Source organism: Pinus tabuliformis, chromosome 4_1 (assembly GCF_031772625.1).
Source record: "Pinus tabuliformis cultivar Carrire ecotype Pingquan chromosome 4_1, CPIR1, whole genome shotgun sequence".
Lineage (NCBI taxonomy): Eukaryota > Viridiplantae > Streptophyta > Pinopsida > Pinales > Pinaceae > Pinus > Pinus tabuliformis.
The window spans coordinates 532,850,459-532,870,922 of NC_142303.1; positions in this window are offsets into that span (position 1 = coordinate 532,850,459).

Genomic DNA, 20,464 nt, shown 5'->3' on the forward strand with positions numbered 1-20,464 from the left:
ACTTCCATAAATAAAAAAACAAAACATTATTTCCATAACTCCCACATCGATCATGCCTATCAAACTCCTTCCAAATTCTTTTATATGTCATATAAAATATATAATATTAAAAAGAGTACATATAATTCAATGAAATACACCATTCCGAAACTGCCAAGCCGACCACGCCTATTAAGGTCCTTCGTTTTCAAATATTCTTGTAATTCTTCCTTTTAAAAATCGCGTACTTCATTTTTGAGTTTTAAAAATAATTAAACGCGTACTTCATTTTGGGGTTTTTAAAATAATTTTTTACGATTTAAATGCTTTTTTTACAGGGTGGGAAAATTTAGGATTATTCAATTGTTAAATTAGTATTTAAGGCAATTATTATTAGTTATTAATTTTTAATAATTTAGATGGTTCATTATTGTTATTTAAAAAAAATTATATTACTTTAAATAATTTGTTGGTGGTGTGACCTTTAAGGGGTTAGGTTTTCACTTCTGTGAGATGTGGTTTCTATTCTTGCCAGATGTCTCTAGAATTTGGGACCCTGTTTCCTTATGTAAGAGGAAGACAAGCTCCTAACTAAACAAAAGCAGTTTTGTGATTTAAATGTTAGAAATATTAAAGTTATTTATATATTAAAAGTATAATTTAAATAATAATAAAATATAATTTTAATTTTTGAGAAATAATTTAATTAATAATTAATTGTGAAAATGAAATGTTACCGTGCAAAAAAGTTCAAGATTCAAATTCCCAAAATATATATGTAAACATCTAGAAATTATAGTAATAACAGTTAAAATTAATCCCATATCAGACAAATACAAAATCAACTTAATTTTCATTTCCTCTACTTACAAAAATAAAATACAATAATATAATTTCATAAAAAATAACATTTTAAAATTTTAATTAAGATATAAATAATAAATGGTTAATTATTAAAAAGATAAATTAATTTCCTCGGGATGTATATTATCCTCCCAATGCCTTGTCAATAACTGACTTAAACAAGAGTATTTTTGTCTTTGTTCACAACACTATGTACGTTGCCCGCAAATATTTTAGCATGAAATAAAAATATTTAAACTTAAAAAAGATAAATTAATTTCCTCCCCATGTCTTATCCATAACCGACCTAACAAAGAGTATTTTTGTTTTGTTTAACGGCCGTTCTTTTCACAGGACTATGTACTTTGCCAGCAAATATAGTTGTTTTTTTTAAACATTTCATCTTTATATGACCAAATAAATTTTAGAATACTTATCATTGTACAATACACACTTAGGAAAATGTATTATTTTTACATGAGTGTGATTTACCAATAAGATTTAGGTGACTAAATGTATACCAATGAATTCGAATTAAAACCCTCGAAAACTAATCCAACAACGATTTTATTAATTTTCATAAACATAATTTTTTTTTTCTAGTATTTTTTAATTGAAATAGTGAGAAAATCTATCATAATTGATTTGTCAAATTTAATTGGAGAAAGTGTTATCATTAAATATAAATTGATTTATTATTGTTATTTAAAGAAAACCACACTATCTATAATTATCTTGCTAATCCCCGGATGTGGGTGCTTGAGGAGATGGGACAAGCGATCACCAAAGGCCACCTGCCCACCATGCGTCGAAGTGTTGTTTTCACATGGGGGAAGGGACAGGCCAAGCGGCATGGGATTGGAAATAAAAGCACACAGCAGAGGAGCATTAACGCTCCGTTCACCTCCGCACGCGAAGCTGAGCTATGCTCCTCGGCTCCCATGAATGCCACAGTAATGGCGGGAGCGCCTCGAGGCAAAGGCGGGTGTATGATATATGGGTGCAGCATGGGCTTTACAATGCGGATTCAGGCTCTGCTCCGGTTTTTACTGAGGCCTCTGGCGCTGCTGGTCGCTCAAAGCATTTGTCTTTCTGCTTTTCTACAGGATCCTTGCCCGTCTGTTTGGTTTACTCCCCCGCCTGTGTCTGGTCTGTCCTCGGCTGTTCTGGGATCCAATTCTGCTTTGGGCTCCATTTCGGCTTCAGACTTAGAGTCTCTATTCAGCTTTGCAGTCATGGTCCGGCCTCGTGCCCTTCAGTCGACGCAGACTATTCCCATCACTGCCATTGCCATTGCACTCGCACTGAAGGTGCAAGATTTCTTCGGTCCAGCCAATTTCTGGATGCCAGCGCTCCTGAGTCCTCTTCCTCGCCCTCCTTTGGCTCGGCAATATTCACATTCAACAGTTCTTTGAACCGTCCCCGGATCAGCGCCCATGTCTCGGTGCTCTTCATTGAGGAGGCCCAGGAAGAGGGCGATTCCAGCGCTCATCGGGAGACGATGCCAACTGCTGGCTCTGCGAGAGCCATGGAGACACCCTCTGCAGATCCCGTGAATGTTTTGGAAAGGCCAATTGCTGGTTCCACGAGCGCTAGGGAGACAATGCTCAGCCAGAACAAGGACGTCAAGATGGAGCCCGTCCTGACAGCTACGGAGGAGGCTCAGGACTTGGCGGAATTCGGGTGGTGCAGGGTTGTGGAGGAGGACCCTGAAGACTAACTGCGGCTTCTTCCCAGATCTCTGCGGCCCGATAGTGAGGGCTTTTGGTCACTTCTAATGTTTTGGCTTTATACTTGTGTAATTGTCTGTGTCAATGCTGCTGAGATTTTGTCTATGTCCAGGTTCTGGGACTCTTTTCTGTGTGGTTGGAAAATTATTTTGGCTCCCTTGCGCGGGACTAGATTGCTGGCTCCCCTGGCTCCCCTGTGTGGGATTGTTTTTTGGTCTGGTTCGTGCTCTCAGGCTGCGAACTCTGATGTTCCATGCTGCCATCAACTCCAGGGAGCTGGTTCTTTTTGTTAAGTCATGTTGTAATTGTCCACTGTTAATGTAAATAATAGAATAGTTTTACCAAGAAAAAAAAATAATTATCTTGCTAATGATTTCTTAAAAGATAATCTTAAATCATTAACTTACTTCTTTAAATCCCAAAAAAATAAACTCTTAACCAAACAAAAATATTTTAACGAGTCTTTTCTCTTTATAAATTATATTAATAATTTATAAAAAAATAACAATGGTTAAACAATCAATATCTATAGGTAACTCACATTATTTGGAAAACATAGTATCAACATTTTTTTCCCCTGTAGATAACACCCAAAATAAATTGGAATGTACAAGAATTCCCCTGCAAATCTAATCTAAGTTGAAAGCATAAACCATTTTTTATCCCTTCTTCTCGTCACGTAAAAGTAGACCTAACTAATCGAGCACATCCACCCTACATACATTCCAATCATAGATAGTGAAGTCCACATTCTCAACTAGGTAATCATCCATCGCAGCAAACGGAACCTCCTTTGATTTGCTTACATAAACATTGTCCACAGTGATCAACTGGATGGCAATTTGGCGGTATTTTGTCCACCTCAGGAACGTTCTCGCCATCGGAAGAAGCTATATCTGCCATTCCACTCAAATTATCCACTGCAGGGACGCCATCACTGCCGAAAGAAGTTGTATCTGCCATTCCTGTCAATGAATCCAAATAAGCATAATAAATAGCATGATTCACACATCTTTAAAAACCTAAAAGAAAATGTCCCAATGGATTGCAGTCACACATAGATTACTAGTCTTTATTCTTACAAGTATTTGTCGGAAATTTCTGGTAATTTCAAACAATTATTGAACAGAGAAAATGTTTTGTTTTTGCCACAGGATCTTTTGCACAGGGAGGCCCAAAAAAAAAAGAAATTTCTGAGCAAAGCAGAGTTTCCCAACCAAAATAAACTTGTATTAATTCATAAACTGCCTGATACAAATTTCTTCCTCTCTCTCAGAGGGATTCACCAAGAACTTTCACCAAAACAAAATTACTCTGCCTCTTTTACAAATAATTTTACACTGCTGTGTAAAATCCTCATTCACTGCTATGTGAAAAACTTTTACATTCACTGCTGTAAAATAAAAATTTCTTACATAGGTTTACTGCTGTAAAAAAGAAAATTTCATCATACGCTCATGCGTATTACAAAAACCTCCAGCAAAAGATTACATACTCTGTCCCTCCAGAAAATTTTACACTACTGTGTAAAATTTCTTTACATTCACCCAAAAAAAAAAATTCTCACATGCCTTGCTGGTTTTTCACATTGCATTTAACCAAAGTTTACATTTGCGCTACTGCGCCACACCATACATTTCATTTCTATGCATTTCAATGCATATGCTCCACAAATTTTTTATTCGCACTGCTGTGCGTTGGTTTTCTTGTATATTGTTCTTTGCTGCCACAAGCCCTCTTTTTATCCCGTGTTACAATACAGAAAGTCAACACACAAAATTTTTTATCACGCTGCTGCGTATTTCAAAATGTCTTCATTGAAAAACTAATCCCCACTCTGGTTTTGCAACCCTCGCTCTGGTTTCGCACTGCTGTGCCCTCTTTTCGTTACACATACATTACATATGCGAATGAAGACCAAAAACAAAACATATACCAAAACAAAACAAACTTAATGATGCGTTGACTTACCCATACCTATCTTTAAATTCGCCATACTTCCGTGCAAAAGAAAAAATATTAAAACTGAAACAGCTCACCTACAATCTACGAAACAACATAAATCACATTAATTCCTTCACGTGGGCGGTCAGACAAAAGTTCAGGCAGGTTGAAAATGATCCTGGTCCGTTGATTTAATCGGACGCATATCGCTTGCTTTAGTCGCACAAACCAAACGAAGTTTACCGCCCGGGAGATGGGCAGTTTTGGAGACGTACACTGGACGCGTGTCATTTGGTCGGGGTGTTCAGAGGCCCTCTGACAAAAACCGCTTCGTGCGAAAGGTGGTGCGATACGAACTGGCGGTTTTCCAGAGCTGTTTTCCTACTGCACGATGGCTGATTCGGCAACTCACTGTGCTGCCGTCGCTGTCCAACTGTCCGCGTCCGCCAACACTACACGGAGTTGGAATTAATATTCCAACACTCCCCTTTAATTTCAACTACTGGGTTATCAGTCATACCCAAACACTTCATCAAGAATTCATAACTTTTCTGCCTATTCGTATTAGCTTTCCTTTCATCACTTTCACTGTTATGCTCAGGCACTCCAATCATGTAATATCCTCTCTCTCTGCTTCAGGCAAGATTTCCAACCTTTGCATCTCCAAGCTATCCTGCAACCTTTTCTTATCTGCTTTTATGGTAGATTTAATTTCATATCTTTCCCCTATAAGAAGATCTTCATCAAAGAATGACTGTTAATATAGTTCAGCAATAATGATCAAGAATTACAAGCTCCCCCTAAGTGTATGCATCATCTTCTTTCGGCAAAGTCTTCTCAAAAGAAACTTAGATTGGCTGGGGAGCTCGAGGGACTTTCGGACTGTATTTCCTTCCTTCTCCATACTTGTGTAACTTTCTTCTTTCGCATGGGTCTAGCTTGTGTAAGAGCCCATGTTAAGTTACAATCACGTGCCATATGCCCAATGTTATGACACTTGAAACATTCTACATTGTTCATGAATAAGGTTTCATGATTTCTTCCTGTAAAATTGTTTCTTGGAGGTTGTCGGAGACCATAACATCTGTCTCTATGAAAAGCTCTACAGTGTTTTGCCATATGACCAAAGTTTGAACAAGAATAACAATAACCAAAAAATTAACTTTGGTACCTGGGAGATGGAGGTTTCCTTGATGTACTTCTGAAGCTTTTCTGCCTTGAGATCCTTTGATGATAACCATTGCCTCTTGCCTCTTTGACATTATCAACATTTCTTCTTGAAGCTGGTTTTCTACTTGGAGTAGGATTTCTTCTATTGTAGCCTTGATTTTTCTCCTTGCCTTTGCTGGAACTAGGAGCATCACAATTTCTTTCTGCCTTCTTCACATCTCCTTTCCTTAAAGCATTTTCATTCTTGTTTGAGGGTTCACCTACATACCCGAGTCCTAATTTATCAGATGGAGATCTGTGATAGCTGAGCATGTCATCCAAAGCTTGAGAGCTCTTCATGATTTTGTTCATCCCTTCAACCTTTTTCCTGAGGAGGACAATCTCTTCTTCCAATCTTTCACACTCATTATTCTTCTTTGTAAGTTGTTCCTCAGTTTCTTCCTTGCTACGAGTAGCTTCAGCTGCTACTATTTTAAGGGAGATAATATCTGACTTCATTTCTTCATTCTTTGCTTGACTGCTCTCCATTTTCTTCTCAGCTTCTTGTGCCTGTTTCCTGGCTTCTTGTAATTGAGACTTAAGGGAGGAGACCTCTACCTTGTACTGTCCAATCTCTTCTACAAGTTTGTTCACTCTCTTGTGCCTTTGTTCAAGTTGACTTGACAAGATATCTTCCTGCTTCTTTGCTTTATTCAATTGATTTGTCATGGATATGACTTCTTCATGATGCTTCCTTTTGCTTTGATCAAGTTCCTTCTTAAGCTTGGCGAGCTCTTCATCCCTTTCTTGTACTTGAAGCTTGATGAGGTCAACCTTCTCATTTTCAGCTTCTATGATGGGTTCAGAATTTCCTTCTTGACTGATGGTCATGGTCAGTGTTCCCTTTGCGTGAAGATCATGAAGTATGTCCCATATAGCCTTTGTTGATGAATATTTCCCTAGATTCTTCTTTACAGAATCAGGCAGTCCATCCAAGATTGTCTTTGTTGCTTTTGCATTGTATTCCTTGGATTCTCTATCCAATCTGCTATCATCAATCACTGATTCTCAAATTTCAATCCCTTCAGACTGTAAGAAAGTCCTCATTTTTATTTCCCATATATCAAAGTTCCCATTGAACCTTGGAGCCTCAAATAGAATGCTTTCAAATAGATTGTCTTCTATTTTAGTAGTAGAGGGAGACACATCCTTAGAAGGATTGGAGACTTTCTTTTTTGACCTTACCGTTCTTAACTATGCTTCAAATATTTGACTGTGTATTTAAAATACTGATAAAAAACTTGAGGAATACCTGGATTCTTTACTGAGTCTTCACTCTGCTGGAGAAGATTTACCACTGTAAAAGGAACCTTCCTTCAGCGTCTTTATCACCTTCAAAGAGCCTCTATCTGCTCTGACACCATGTTGGAAATTTTTGGTAATTTCAAACAATTATTGAACAGAGAAAATGCTCTGTTTTTGCCACAAGATCTTTTGCATAGGGAAGCCAAAAAAAAAAAGAAATTTCTGAGCCCAAAATAAACTTGTATTAATTCATAAACTGTGTGATACAAATTTCTTCCTCTCTCTCAGAGGGATTCACCAAGAACTTTCACCAAAACAAAATTACTCTGCCTCTTTTACAAATAATTTTACACTACTGTGTAAAATCCTCATTCACTGCTATGTGAAAAACTTTTACATCCACTGCTGTAACATAAAAATTTCTTACATAGGTTTACTGCTGAAAAAAAATAATTTCATCATACGCTCATGCGGATTACAAAAATCTCCAACAAAAGATTACATACTCTGTCCCTCCAGAAAATTTTACACCACTGTGTAAAATTTCTTTACATTCACCCCAAAAAAGTGTCTCACATGCCTTGCTGGTTTTTCACATTGCATTTAACCAAAGTTTACATTTGCGCTACTGCGCCACACCATACATTTCATTTCTATGCATTTCAATGCATATGCTCCACAAAATTTTTATTCGCACTGTTGTGCGTTGGTTTTCTTTGTATATTGTTCTTTGTTGCCGCAAGCCCTCTTTTTATCCCGTGTTACAATATAGAAAGTCAACACACAAATTTTTTTATCACACTGGTATTTCAAAATGTTTTCATTGAAAAACTAATCCCCACTCTGATTTTTCACACTGTTGTGCCCTCTGATTTTTCACACTGTTGTGCCCTCTTTTCGTTACACATACATTACACATGCGAATGAAAACCAAAAACAAAACATATACCAAAACAAAACAAACTTAATAATGCGTTGACTTACCCATACCTATCTTTAAATTCGCCATACTTCCGTGCAAAAGAAAAAATATTAAAACTAAAACAGCTCACCTACAATCTACGAAACAACATAAATCACATTAATTCCTTCACGTGGGCGGTTAGACAAAAGTTCAGGCAGGTTGAAAATGATCCTGGTCCGTTTATTAAATCGGACTCATATCGCTTGCTTTAGTTGCACAAACCAAACGAAGTTTACCGCCCGGGAGATGGGCAGTTTTGGAGACGTACAATGGACGCGTGTCATTTGGTCGGGGTGTTCCGAGGCCCTCTGACAAAAACTGCTTCATGCGAAAGGTGGTGCGATATGAACTGGCGGTTTTCCGGCGCTGTTTTCCTGCTGCACGTTGGCTGATTCGGCCACTGACTATGCTGCCGTCGCTGTCCAACTGTCCGCGTCCGCCAACACTGTACGCAGTTGGAATTAATATTCCAACAGTGTTCTGAAGAGTGGCAACAGTAGCCCTAGATGCAACTGCACTTTTCATCAACAGGCAGATAACGCAGATTGTATAGGATTCTGAAGAGTGGCAACAACAGCCCTAGATGCAACAGCAGCCCTAGATGCAACTGCACTGCTCTTTTCAACAATCTGCGTTATCTGCCTGTTGATGAAAAGTGCAGTTGCATCTAGGGCTGCTGTTGCCACTCTTCAGAATACTGGTAAGAACAAAGACTGGTAATCTATGTGTACCTGCAATCCACTTGGACATTTTCTGTTAGGTTTTTAAAGATGTGTGAATCATGCTATTTATTATGCTTATTTCGAAGTATTGAGTGGAATGGAATGGCAGATTATGCTATTTATTATGCTTATTTCTCGTAGAATGCGAATAAACCCTCACAGCTGCTATTCTCCACGTCTGCCATGATTACTCCGTAATTAGAAATCAAATTACAATTCTGTCAAATTTTTCCAAACCCTCGCAGCTTCTGTTGCGCTCCCCGTCTGCCATGGTTGCTGCATGATTAGAAGTCAAAGTACAATTGTGTGAAAATTGGCCACTGCATTGAAAAACAATGTACACAATATAGATCCTATTACAACAACATAATCGATTTACACGAATTTACGTCATTCGTGAGTCAACTACCTTGCAAATACAGCCGCTGCTCTCCGCGCCTGCCATGATTGCCATCTAATTAGAAATCAAATTACAAATCTGTGAAATTTTACCACCGCACTCAACAACATTATATAGCCAATTACAACAACATAAGTTTTACACGAACATATTTGATTTACGTGAATCCGCGACATTCTTAGCCAACAACCGTTGATTATCACTTCCATTAGGTGGATTTATAGTAGTAATATTTTATTCTAGTAATAATCATCACTGATTACTATCACTCCCTTGCATTCTGTCGAACCACATTCTCTCGTTTTTCTCATAAAAGGGAGGAACATGCCCTATCTCTCCCATAAACAAGAAGCGAAATGGCCAAGTTCTGCCTAGGAAAAGGGGCACGACAATACATAAAGGAAGTTCCATGGAATCGAATAACCTTTAATGATTTCGGTTGACAGTCGGTTACTATTCATTTCTTCATTTAAGAGAAGGAAAACATAAAAATTGGGTACAACTGGTTTAACAATGATTTAAATGGAAAAGGTAAAGAGAGAATAAAATAATATTTAACCATATAAAAGGAAAAGTAAAAACTAATATTTTAAAAAGAAAAGAGAATCAAACAAAGATATTGAATTATGTGCGGATGAAGCATACATATATAATTTATGGAGTATAAGTTTATAAAAATAAAAATAGATATAACTTGTTTAACAATATATGATTTGTTTATCAATACCCCAGCTGAAATGCACCTTAATTTGAAATTTATTATGTATAAGGCTAAATTAAATTTTTTATTAAATGTTTTTTTAGAGTATACAGTTAAGGAAATGTTTGTAATTTAAGAGATTTGTTTTTGAGGCACAGATTGATTTAGGTTTGTACGTGTATGCTAAGTTTAATGGGCAAGTTAAGAAATAGGATAAGTTTGTGGAATTGGTCATGTTTTATTTTTGTGACTCACATTATTTATTGAAAAATAAAATGTGAGAACCTGCTTCAACAATTATGAGAAATTTAATGCTTTGTTGTCCCTTATCAAGTGCATAACATATATAAGTGTAATAAACGGGTTTTTGGGAACTTATGTCTCATGGTTAATTGGAAGAATAATAGGTAACATGTCACGAACTTGGGTTTGGGGTATATATCTCAACAACTATTGTAACACAATTTCGTTGTATCTCTTCCTCTCAAGTTTAACAAGAACTGAATTTCCGCGCAAATTCATTGTTTAAAGAGGCCATAGAGATGGATACTAACAAGTTGATCACTTTAAAAAACTATTGTCTTAGAGCAAAATTCAATTCATGATGTGACTATGTCTCTTTTGAGTTGGTTCACTATGGTCTTTTTAATGTTTTAATATTGTGTGTTGTTTTTGTAGAGTAATCAGTGTTCAAGTCTCGAAACTTTGTGGAGAGACTAAAACACAGGAGTTCTCCAAAACCTAGAAATCATTTCTCGAAAATGGCTCAATTAGATTATTAACCTATTTTTAAATATTTCCTAAGCCTAAACTTAGAAAAAGTGGTTAATTGATCAGCATTAATTGAGAAATGTGAGAATTCTCTAGAAACTCACACGGATCAACTAGCAATTAATCTCAGCTATTGATTAAGATTTAATCTTGGTCGTTGGAATCCCATAATGAGAATATAAGAAGAAGTCAATGGGTAGATGGAGAAACACACTTGAGAGACTTGAGATCAATTTCCTTGGGCAGTTTGATTCTCTAGAGAAGGAGCAACATTTGCCAAAAGAGTTCGAGCCAAAGAAGGGAAGAAAATACAGAGAGGGGCAAGGACAATGAGTCGGGAGGAAGTTTTTCATATATAGAGAGTAGCTTGCAGAGAGGCAGAGATAGCCACAAAGAGGTTGACGCAGGTGCCACACATAAGTCTTTAGAGAGCAACTCAATTTTGCTAGAGAGAAGCTTGTTTTTAATTCCAAAGGCTGGAAAGATTTTCCATCGTGCCAAAGAGATAGTTTCTCAATCAGCATCAGACTATATGACTTGAGGAGCAACTATTTCAGACAGAGCGTGGAAAGGACTGCGCTAGGGCGACACAGGTTTGTGTAGAATTTGTTTGAATGACTCACTTTGAGTTGGAAATCAGAGCCCGAATTGTTTGTGGGGTGAGGAAAATTTGAACCAAGTGATTCCAGGGACACACACAGGACAAAGAGGGCTTAGGGAAGCTTGAAAATCAAAGTGATCAGAATGATTTCGAACCAGGACCAGAGCATAGATCTCGTCGTCCTGATTATGGTGGTGTGAATGGTTCGTCAAACCGAGTCCGTATGCGAAAGTTAGGAGAAGTCAAAGTTCAGGTTGACTTTGGTGACTGGGCAGGGTTAAGGAGGCCACAATTTGGACAAAATCTAGCGACCAGATTCCGGTCAAATTTGTGGCCTGCTTAATTTGTCTCCTTCAGTCAAATTTTGAATTTTTAAAAATGACCATGGACTTTTTTTTAACAAAAAAAAATATACCTTTAGGGTGGCAGGCCACCAACCTCGCCACCCCCCCATATATCCAATAATAAAAAATATATTAATTATGGGTCGGTGGGCCATGACCCCCGCCGGCCCTCCCTCAACCACCGTAAGTAATTAATTAATTAAGGGGTGGACAACCATGACCCCGCCACCCTCGGAGCCTCCAACCAAACTACCATTGTCTATATATATATTAATATATGGGGTGGGCGTGGGCCACCTCCGGTGGACTTGGCCCACACCCCCAAACCTTGTACCAACCATGTGTTTAATGCAGGGCCAGTAGGGATTGAACCCGCCGGGCCCACGTGGGCTAGCCCCCACCGAGTAGCCTCATGAACCACCACACTAATACCATGATACGTACCAAGTACCTCCGTGCACCATTAATAAAATGCGCCAACAGATGCAATATGATTACAGAGGATATGGGGCGGGTCGCCCAATGCAGACCCGACCCCCAAATCGAATCAATGCAGTTGATAAAACAATAAGTGTATTAAAATGGAGGGGTCAAAGTTTGACCACCTGACCTCCTCCTTATTCGAATTCCTAACCAACTTTCCAAACAAATTCATTGGTTTATCCGCCCTCAAATTTATATAAACCTTCATTTCACCAGGTGCCCAAGCAGCATGGAGGAACCAGGAGCAGGCACAGAATTCGAGGTGATAATTTTTTAATTAATTTATTTGTAGGTGGAACCATGACTGAGCAAAATTTCTAGGAGGGTGAAATTTTTGCAATGTCCAAATTGGACAAACTTTATGTCGATCTTACACTTCTCGGCGACACGAACCTGATGGTGTAGTCAGTTTCCTGATCTGAGCATCAGATTTGCAGAGGACCTGAAGGAGGGAATCTTTGAAGAATCTAGGGGGATCTAAAAGATTCCTTGAGCCCCAGATTTTCATTTTCTCATAATTCAGAAATTTGACAGTTGATTTTGCATTATTCGACGCCACAAATCTAATGGTGTGTTCATATTTTCCATTTCCTCATTTCATTTTTCGGCTAATTTTCTGAGTGGAGTGCAGGTGTCAGCATTCATGTGCCAGTAGTCATTTCCATGCGATTCGACGTCGTGAGATCGATGGTGCGACCAACTTCAACAGTTTGACATCCTCTTCTTCAGATGGCCCCAAGATGTGAGGTATATGCAGTGTGTTCATGTACTCCTTTTGCTATTCATTGTACTGCATAAATCCCTATTTGATGTTTGATGAGGGATCTTGTTTCTTACTTGTTCTCATGATTCCTGCTTGATGTGATGCAAACTCATTTGTGGGATGTACTTGTTGTCATGATTCGTCATGTTTTTTTTTGAGATCCCTTTGTTGTATGTTGATGGGATACTCATGTGTCGCCATGTGTGTTTGCATTGAGATCCCTTTTAGGCCATGTTGGCGGGATGCTCATTATCATCATGCATGAGTTTGGGTCATACTGATAGGAGTCCTTTTTTACTGAGAGTTCCTGTAGCGGAACATCTCTTGGAGCCACTCCTGCGTGAGGGAATTTTCCTTGTATGATAGTGACAGCGCCTCTTATGTACATCATCACTATTGACAACACTTAATGCAGCGGCCTACAACATCTTGACACCGGGGCCCAGAGACATAATCCCTCCTGGACGAACTCTGTTATCAACATCTTGTTATTTCATGTGTTGATTCTTGTCATGTTCCTCTTCTTTACAGCATGCAGATGTATTCATTTAAGTTCTTTTAAAAATGCAATTTAACACATCACGAAAGTAAAAGGTCTTGGAAGGGTCCTTTGTCACACCCAGACCTGGATCAAGTGGTATCAGAGTAGTCTTTGCGTGAATGTGAATTGCAAGTGTGAACAATGGAACGTGCAATGACAGAGGATGAAAAAACGATGTACGAGACCATGCTCAAAATTTCCAAAAGGGTGGAAATAATGTATGAAGATCTACAAAAAGAGACAGAGGAAAAAGAACGACTATAACTTTAGTTGCGAGCCACGAAAGAGGCCCTGGAAGAACTGAAGCACAACAACCAGAATTTTCAAACAGATAACGTTGAATTGAATATGCGTCTACATGAAGAGAAAGAGGAGAAACATGGTTTGCTACGCCAGTTAAAAGCTAAGGACGAGGGCTTGGAAAAGCTGCAGCGTGACCCATGTGAGGTAAAAAGTAGTTCTCCGTCTTCATGTATATTTCCTAATGATGATTTCAATTTTTTTGAAAATCATACCATAGGAATTGGCTCCAAACTGTTGAAGAAAATGGGGTATGAAGGAAAAGGCTTGGGCGTTATTGGCCAAGGCATTGTCAACCCCATCAAAGTAGAAGAATCACCCCATTAGACAAGACTTGGGTATGTCAGGAAAGAAGTTGCGGAATGCGCCGAGACAGCTAGCAAACCACCAACAACAGATGATGAGAAGTCATCATCAATTCTTTCCAAATCGACAGAGGAGGTAAAATATGTTGATTTCCTTTTAGTTTCGCCTTCACATAGTATGATTTCTATTGGAGATGTGGAAATCCCAATTACAGGGACAAACATGAGGCTCCTTACCAGGAGGAGGCACGAGGAGCAAAAAGAAATTGGTGTTAATAACCAAGGCATAGCTCAACCATTGGAAGTTGTGAAGAGAACTCAATTTGCAGGCTTGAGATACACTAAGGGAGAATGCTCAAAGGTGTCAGATGCTTCCGAGACATCGTCAAAATCGTCGAGGAGAGAGAATGATGGGAACACATCCCCATCATCCCATGACAGTGCCCATTGCAAGGAAAGAGCTGAGGCAAGCTCTTATCGCCATACTTACACCAGAGATAGCAAGGAAAGGTATAACCACTCTCGACATTCGAATGTTCATTTCGATTATAATCATGTTTTTAATGATGAGCGTAAAACATGGCATAAAAAAACATGTACCTTTTGTGGATTACATAACCATACATTTTCTAAGTGTTGGAAAAGAATGGCAGCACACAAAAGGATGAGTTGTGAAAGACCCTCTCAATTGCAAGTAAAGAAACAGGTTAAATAGATCTGGAAGAAGAAAACTCTTTGCACTCATTACAATAGAAGTGGCCATCAAAGAGCCACATGTTAGAGGCTCCATCCAGAGCAGTGCCTTAAAGACAAAGTGTCAATGCATGAACCGGGTGAAACAGTCATTCGACAAGCAAAACCACCACAGGAAGGCGACCCATTCACCTTGATAAGTGAAAAATGGTTTCTAGATATGTTAGCTTGTCATGGTCATGCTTTTGTAAATTATTTGTTGCAGTGATGATGTGTTTTCCATCACTTGTTGGAGAAACAATGATATGTTGGCCTTGTTTTCATAGTTGGGGTATAGTGTCCATCTTGAGGTAAACTTGACCACTGAGTATGTGTTATAAACTCGTGGCAAGTGTGGGATGCTTGGGTCATTAGTTCGTCATGAAATTCAAGCATGTAATTTGCAAAACAATGTACTATAGGTTGCAGAGGTTGCAGGTGTCAGATCCTCACTTAAGGCTCCGAAGAACAAAGGTGAAGGAGATGGGAGCGAGACCTTTCAGGACACTTGTGATGTAGGCAAGGTACAGAGAAGTTGCATATTATTTTTCGTGCTTTTGGAGGACCAAAATCTCTTCAGTGGGGAGGATTGATCCAGGTGGATCTAGGGATACACACAGGACAAAGAGGGCTCAGGGAAGCTTGAAAATCAAAGTGATCAAAATGATTTTGAACTAGGACCAAAGCGTATATCTCGTCGTCCTGATTGTGGTGGTGTGAACAGTTTGTCAAACCGAGCCCGTATGCGAAAGTTAGGAGCAATCAAAGTTCAGGTTGACTTTGGTGACTAGGCAGGCTTAAGGAGGCCACAATTTGGAAAAAATACTGCCACCGGATTCCGTCCAACCTGGACCAGATTCCGGGTGAATTTGTGGCCTGTTTAATTTGTCTCCTTCGGTCAAATTTCAAATTTTTTAAAATGACCATGGACTTTCTTTTAACAAAAAAAATATAACTTTGGGGTGGCGGGCCACCAACCCTGCCGCCCCCCCATATATCTAATAATAATAAAATATATTAATTATGGGCCGACGGGCCATGACCCCTGCTAGCCCTCCCTCAACCACTATAAGAATTAATTAATTAAGTGATGGGCGGCCATGACCCTGCCACCCCCGGAGCCTCCAACCAAACTACCATTGCCTATATATATATATGGGGTGGGCGCGGGCCACCTTCGGTGGACCCAGCCCACACCCCCAAACCTTGTACCAACCATGTGTTGAATGTGGGGCTGTCAGGGATTGAACCCGCCCGACCCACGTGGGTTGGCCCCCACCAGGCGGCCCCATGAACCACCACACCAATACCATGATAGGTACCAAGTACCTTCGTGCACCATTAATAAAACGCACCAACAGATCCAGGTTGATTAGGAGGATATGGGGCGGGCTGCCCAATGTGAACCCGAACCCCAAATCGAATCAATGCAGTTGATAGAATGATAATTGTATTAAAATGGAGGGGTCGGGGTTTGACCACCCGACCTCCTCCTTCTTATTTGAATTCATAACCAACTTGCCAAACAACTTCATTGGTTTATCTGCCCTCAAATTTATATAAACCTTCATTTCACCAAGTGCCCAAGCAGCATGGAGGAACCAGGAGTGGGAATGGAATTCAAGGTGATATTTTTTTAATTAATTTGTTTACAAGTGGAACCATCACTGAGCAAAATTTCCAAGAGGATGAAATTTTTGTAGTGTCCAAATTGGACAAACTTTTTGTCGATCTTACACTTCTCAGCGACACGAACCCGATGGTGCAATCAGTTCCCTGATCTGAGCAGCAGATTTGCAGAGGACCCAGAGGAGGTAATCTTCAAAGAATCGAGGGGGAATCTAAAAGATTCCTTAAGCCCTAGGTTTCCATTTTCTCGGAATTCAGAAATTTGATAGTTGATTTTGCACTATTTGATGCCAAAAATCTGATGGTGTGTTTAGATTTTCCATTTGCTCATTTCATTTTTCGGCTACTTTTCTCAGTGGAGTGTAGGTGTCAGCATTCATGTGCGAGCAATCATTTCCATGCGATTCGATGCCGTGAGATCGATGGTGCGACCAACTTCAGCATTTTTACATCCTCTTCTTCAGATGGCCCCAGGATATGAGGTATATGCAGTGTGTTCATGTACTTCTTTTGTTATGCATTGTGCTACACAGATCCATGTTTGATGTTTGATGAGGGATCTTGTTTCTTACTTGTTCTCATGATTCCTGCTTGATGTGATGCGAAATCATTTGTGGGATGTACTTGTTGTCATGATTCGTGATGTTGTGTTTTGAGATCCCTTTGTTGTATGCTGATGGGATGCATGTTTGCATTGAGATCCCTTTTAGGCCATGTTGGCGGGATGCTCATTATCATCATGCATGAGTTTGAATCATACTGATAAGAGTTCTTTTTTACTGAGAGTTCCTATAGCAGAACATCTCTTGGAGCCACTCCTGCGTGAGGGCATTTTCCTTGTATGATAGCGACAACACCTCTTATGTACACCATCACTATTGACAACACTTAATGCAGCAGCCTACACCATCTTGACATTGGGGCCCGGAAACGTAGTCCCTCTTGGACGAACTTTGTTATCGACGTCTTGTTATTTCATGTGTTGATTCTTGTCATGTTCCTCTTCTTTACATCATGAAGATGTATTCATTTATGTTCTTTTAAAAATGCAATTTAACACATCACGAAAGTAAAAGGTCTTGGAAGGGTCCTTTGTCACACCCGGACCTAAATCAAAATTCCTCACTAGATTTTTTGTTAGATGATCCAAAAATAAAATATTATCATAGGTTGGAATAAAATAATTATTAATTTAAGATATTAAATTAATAATTATTATTCTAGAATATTTAATTATTTAATGGAGACATTTAGAATTAGTATATTGTTGTAACAAGATATGACTCTCCAAATGTGTCATATCTTAAGCTCTATTTTAGGAGATTTGTTAGCTAGTTGTTTTGAATAGCATTTATTGTAAATGGATACTTGTTATTTAATAAGTGATCCATAATTAGAGGTAGTTAGGACATTGAGCTTATAAATAGCTCATTGCAAAAGTGTTTGGTTGTTCGGGTGTAAACTCTTGCAAAATCAAATATGTAATTGTTTTTTCCCGATTAATAAAATTACGTGTCTGAGGACACTTCTGCCATTATTGTGGTATCAGAGCTCTAGTAATGTTGCAGTGGATGTGAAGAGGAGATTCCAACTCTATGAGTTTTTGGAAAACTCCATTGAACTGCTCAGCATATGATTGGCATGGAATTTGTCCATTTTTTTGTTTTAAAAGAACATAAATTTTATTATTGATTTTAGATTTGTAAATTCTAAAATCATTTTTATTATCAAAAATATGCAAAATATGTGTGACTTTTTTGCAAATCTGTATGGCTATTGTGATGAAACAATGTGGATTTGCATCTATTGAGTGACGGTGCCAGTGTCAGCATTCAGAATTTGATAAAGACTCTTGTGCCCGGCGGATCCTCCAATTTCTGTCATGAGATCATCTGACTTCTTCAGACTTCTTTGATTTCTGTGTTCTCACACTTGACTTAAGTCTCTCCCTCAAAACTGCTTAAGTCTCTCCCTTGAAACGGCTGTGAGTGAAATCTTGATTAACTGAATTCTCTGGAAGAATCACAGAACTATGGCCATTTCTTGTTGCTGTAGTTGGGCCAAAGACCGTGAATGGAAAAGTCGTAAGCAGGCTTTCCTGTGCAAGGGTAACAACATCCTCTACGCGTATCAACTAGGCCACTATTACACAAGGAAACAATCTCAGAAAAGCCTGCAGAGGAAACAGATCTCAGATCTTGAGAAAAACCTGCCATGGACGCAGATCTCAGAAACTGATCCAGACGACAAATCAAAGCTTGGGAGCAGTACCTTGGTTTGGAGCATTCTGATAGTGCTTCAAAGAAATCCCACCAAGCTAATCATAACCACCACACTTTTGAAAAACCTATATAGATATACAATTAAATGCGGAAATGTATTCCCTCAATATAGACTAAAGGATTGGACCATTGGGGGCGTTTGCTTAAATGAATGAAATTCGAGGAGTCATATAATTGTGGACCTTGGTTTGGATACACGGCTTGCCATCCATTTTTTGAGTTGCATCTACATTTTATTTCATTTTGTTATACATGTTTTCGCTGCATATATTCGTGTTTCACTGCAATTGGGAGTGGTCGACTCGGAGGTCTGACGGTGCTTTATGCAGTAAGGCGAGCAGCTAGCATTCAGTTCATAATGGCTCCCTTCATCTTTTGTCACTCGAAGCTTGCTTATGAATAGCTTGAACGTTCATGATTTCATAATCATGCAACTGTATGTCAAATTGCCAAGTATATCTTCCAAATTATAAATTGGAATATTGTAGTGTTTTTTGTTTGCTATCAGATAGTCAAACAGATGGAATTTGGGAAAATTTGAGAGTCTTGGCTTTGATGCCTTGCAATGTGATAAAGAAAATTTCTCCTTATTTTCATAATCAGTAGATGTCGATAAGGAAATTTTGCGATTTTTCAAGCCATACTCCATTCGAAAGTCCCGTGCATAGGTGACATGGAAGATAATTTTCCTAGCCAACTACAGTTCCGTTGGGGAATCAAGACTGTAACAGGGGTTTCATTTACATAGTACATGGCTTTTTCATTTAAATTTGTGGAAATAGGAATTTGGGGATATATATTTTTATGCAATATTATTGGAGTAATAAGGAGATTCTATATGTAATTTTATTTTTTTTGAGGGATAAGTGTGACATTGTAACTTAAAGTCATTTTACTTTGAGGGGGGGGGGGGGGGTAGCTTTTTTTTTTTACCAAGTCTTGCAAAAACATAGTTGTAAAAATCAAATTTTGAAAGTTACCTTGTAATTTTTGAGAAATTGACTAGAGCCAAGTGCAAAGCTCGGTCATTTTTCTCTTGTGTCAACGACTATACGAGGGTCAAGGCCAAGCCCCAATAGATCGTGTTTTTGTGTGGTGTGTTGCATGTTGTGTAGCCCATCTTGACATTTTTGTTCTGATTTTTGGTACAAAGCTTCAACAGTACAATGTCCAAGTTAATTAATTTGTTCTCTAATTTCGACAAACTTGAAGGTACAAAATCCTATAAAACATGGTACCACCTCATCGAAAGCACTCGCATTTACAATGAATTATGGTAGGGTATATGTGATGGTGATATTAAGCCAAATAAACCCACAGATGCAGCTGCACTAGCAAGAAGCTAAGAATTCCAAAGCCTTAGCTCTTATTAAATCTTCTGTCAATGATGAAATGTATGTCCATATAGAAAATGCTACAGATGCATGGTCTACTTTGAAAACTTTTAAAGACCTCTTTGATACTCAGCTTGAATCAAAGAAAATTGATCTACAATTAAAATTGTTGCAACAAAAATTGACTGAAGGAGGTGATGTTCTTGAATATATCTCAAGACTTAAGAATATTAGGCAGGAAATCATTAATGCTGGTTTTCCAGCAATAGATGATAACTTTATGATCACAATTGTAATTGCTGGACTTCCTTCTTCCTACACGCATTTTTGGAGACTCTACAATTAACTGGGAAATTAGAGAAACTAAAGTCTGATGAGCTCTGTGAAATGTTAACCCAACATGATAAAACCTTTGGGAAGAAGAAAAAAGTTGGTGAAGATGTTTTTTTCACAGAGGCCAGCACTAGTAAATCATCAGCTGATAGTTCTCGAGGCAGAGGCAGAGGGAATTTCAATCAGAATCAAGCAGCACACAATGTACAAAGTCGAGGTCGAAGACAAAGCAAAGGAAACAACTTTAATAGAGGCAGCAGTTCAGGAAGGAGTAATTTCAAGGTAGAGGAAACAACCAAGGAATAGGCAA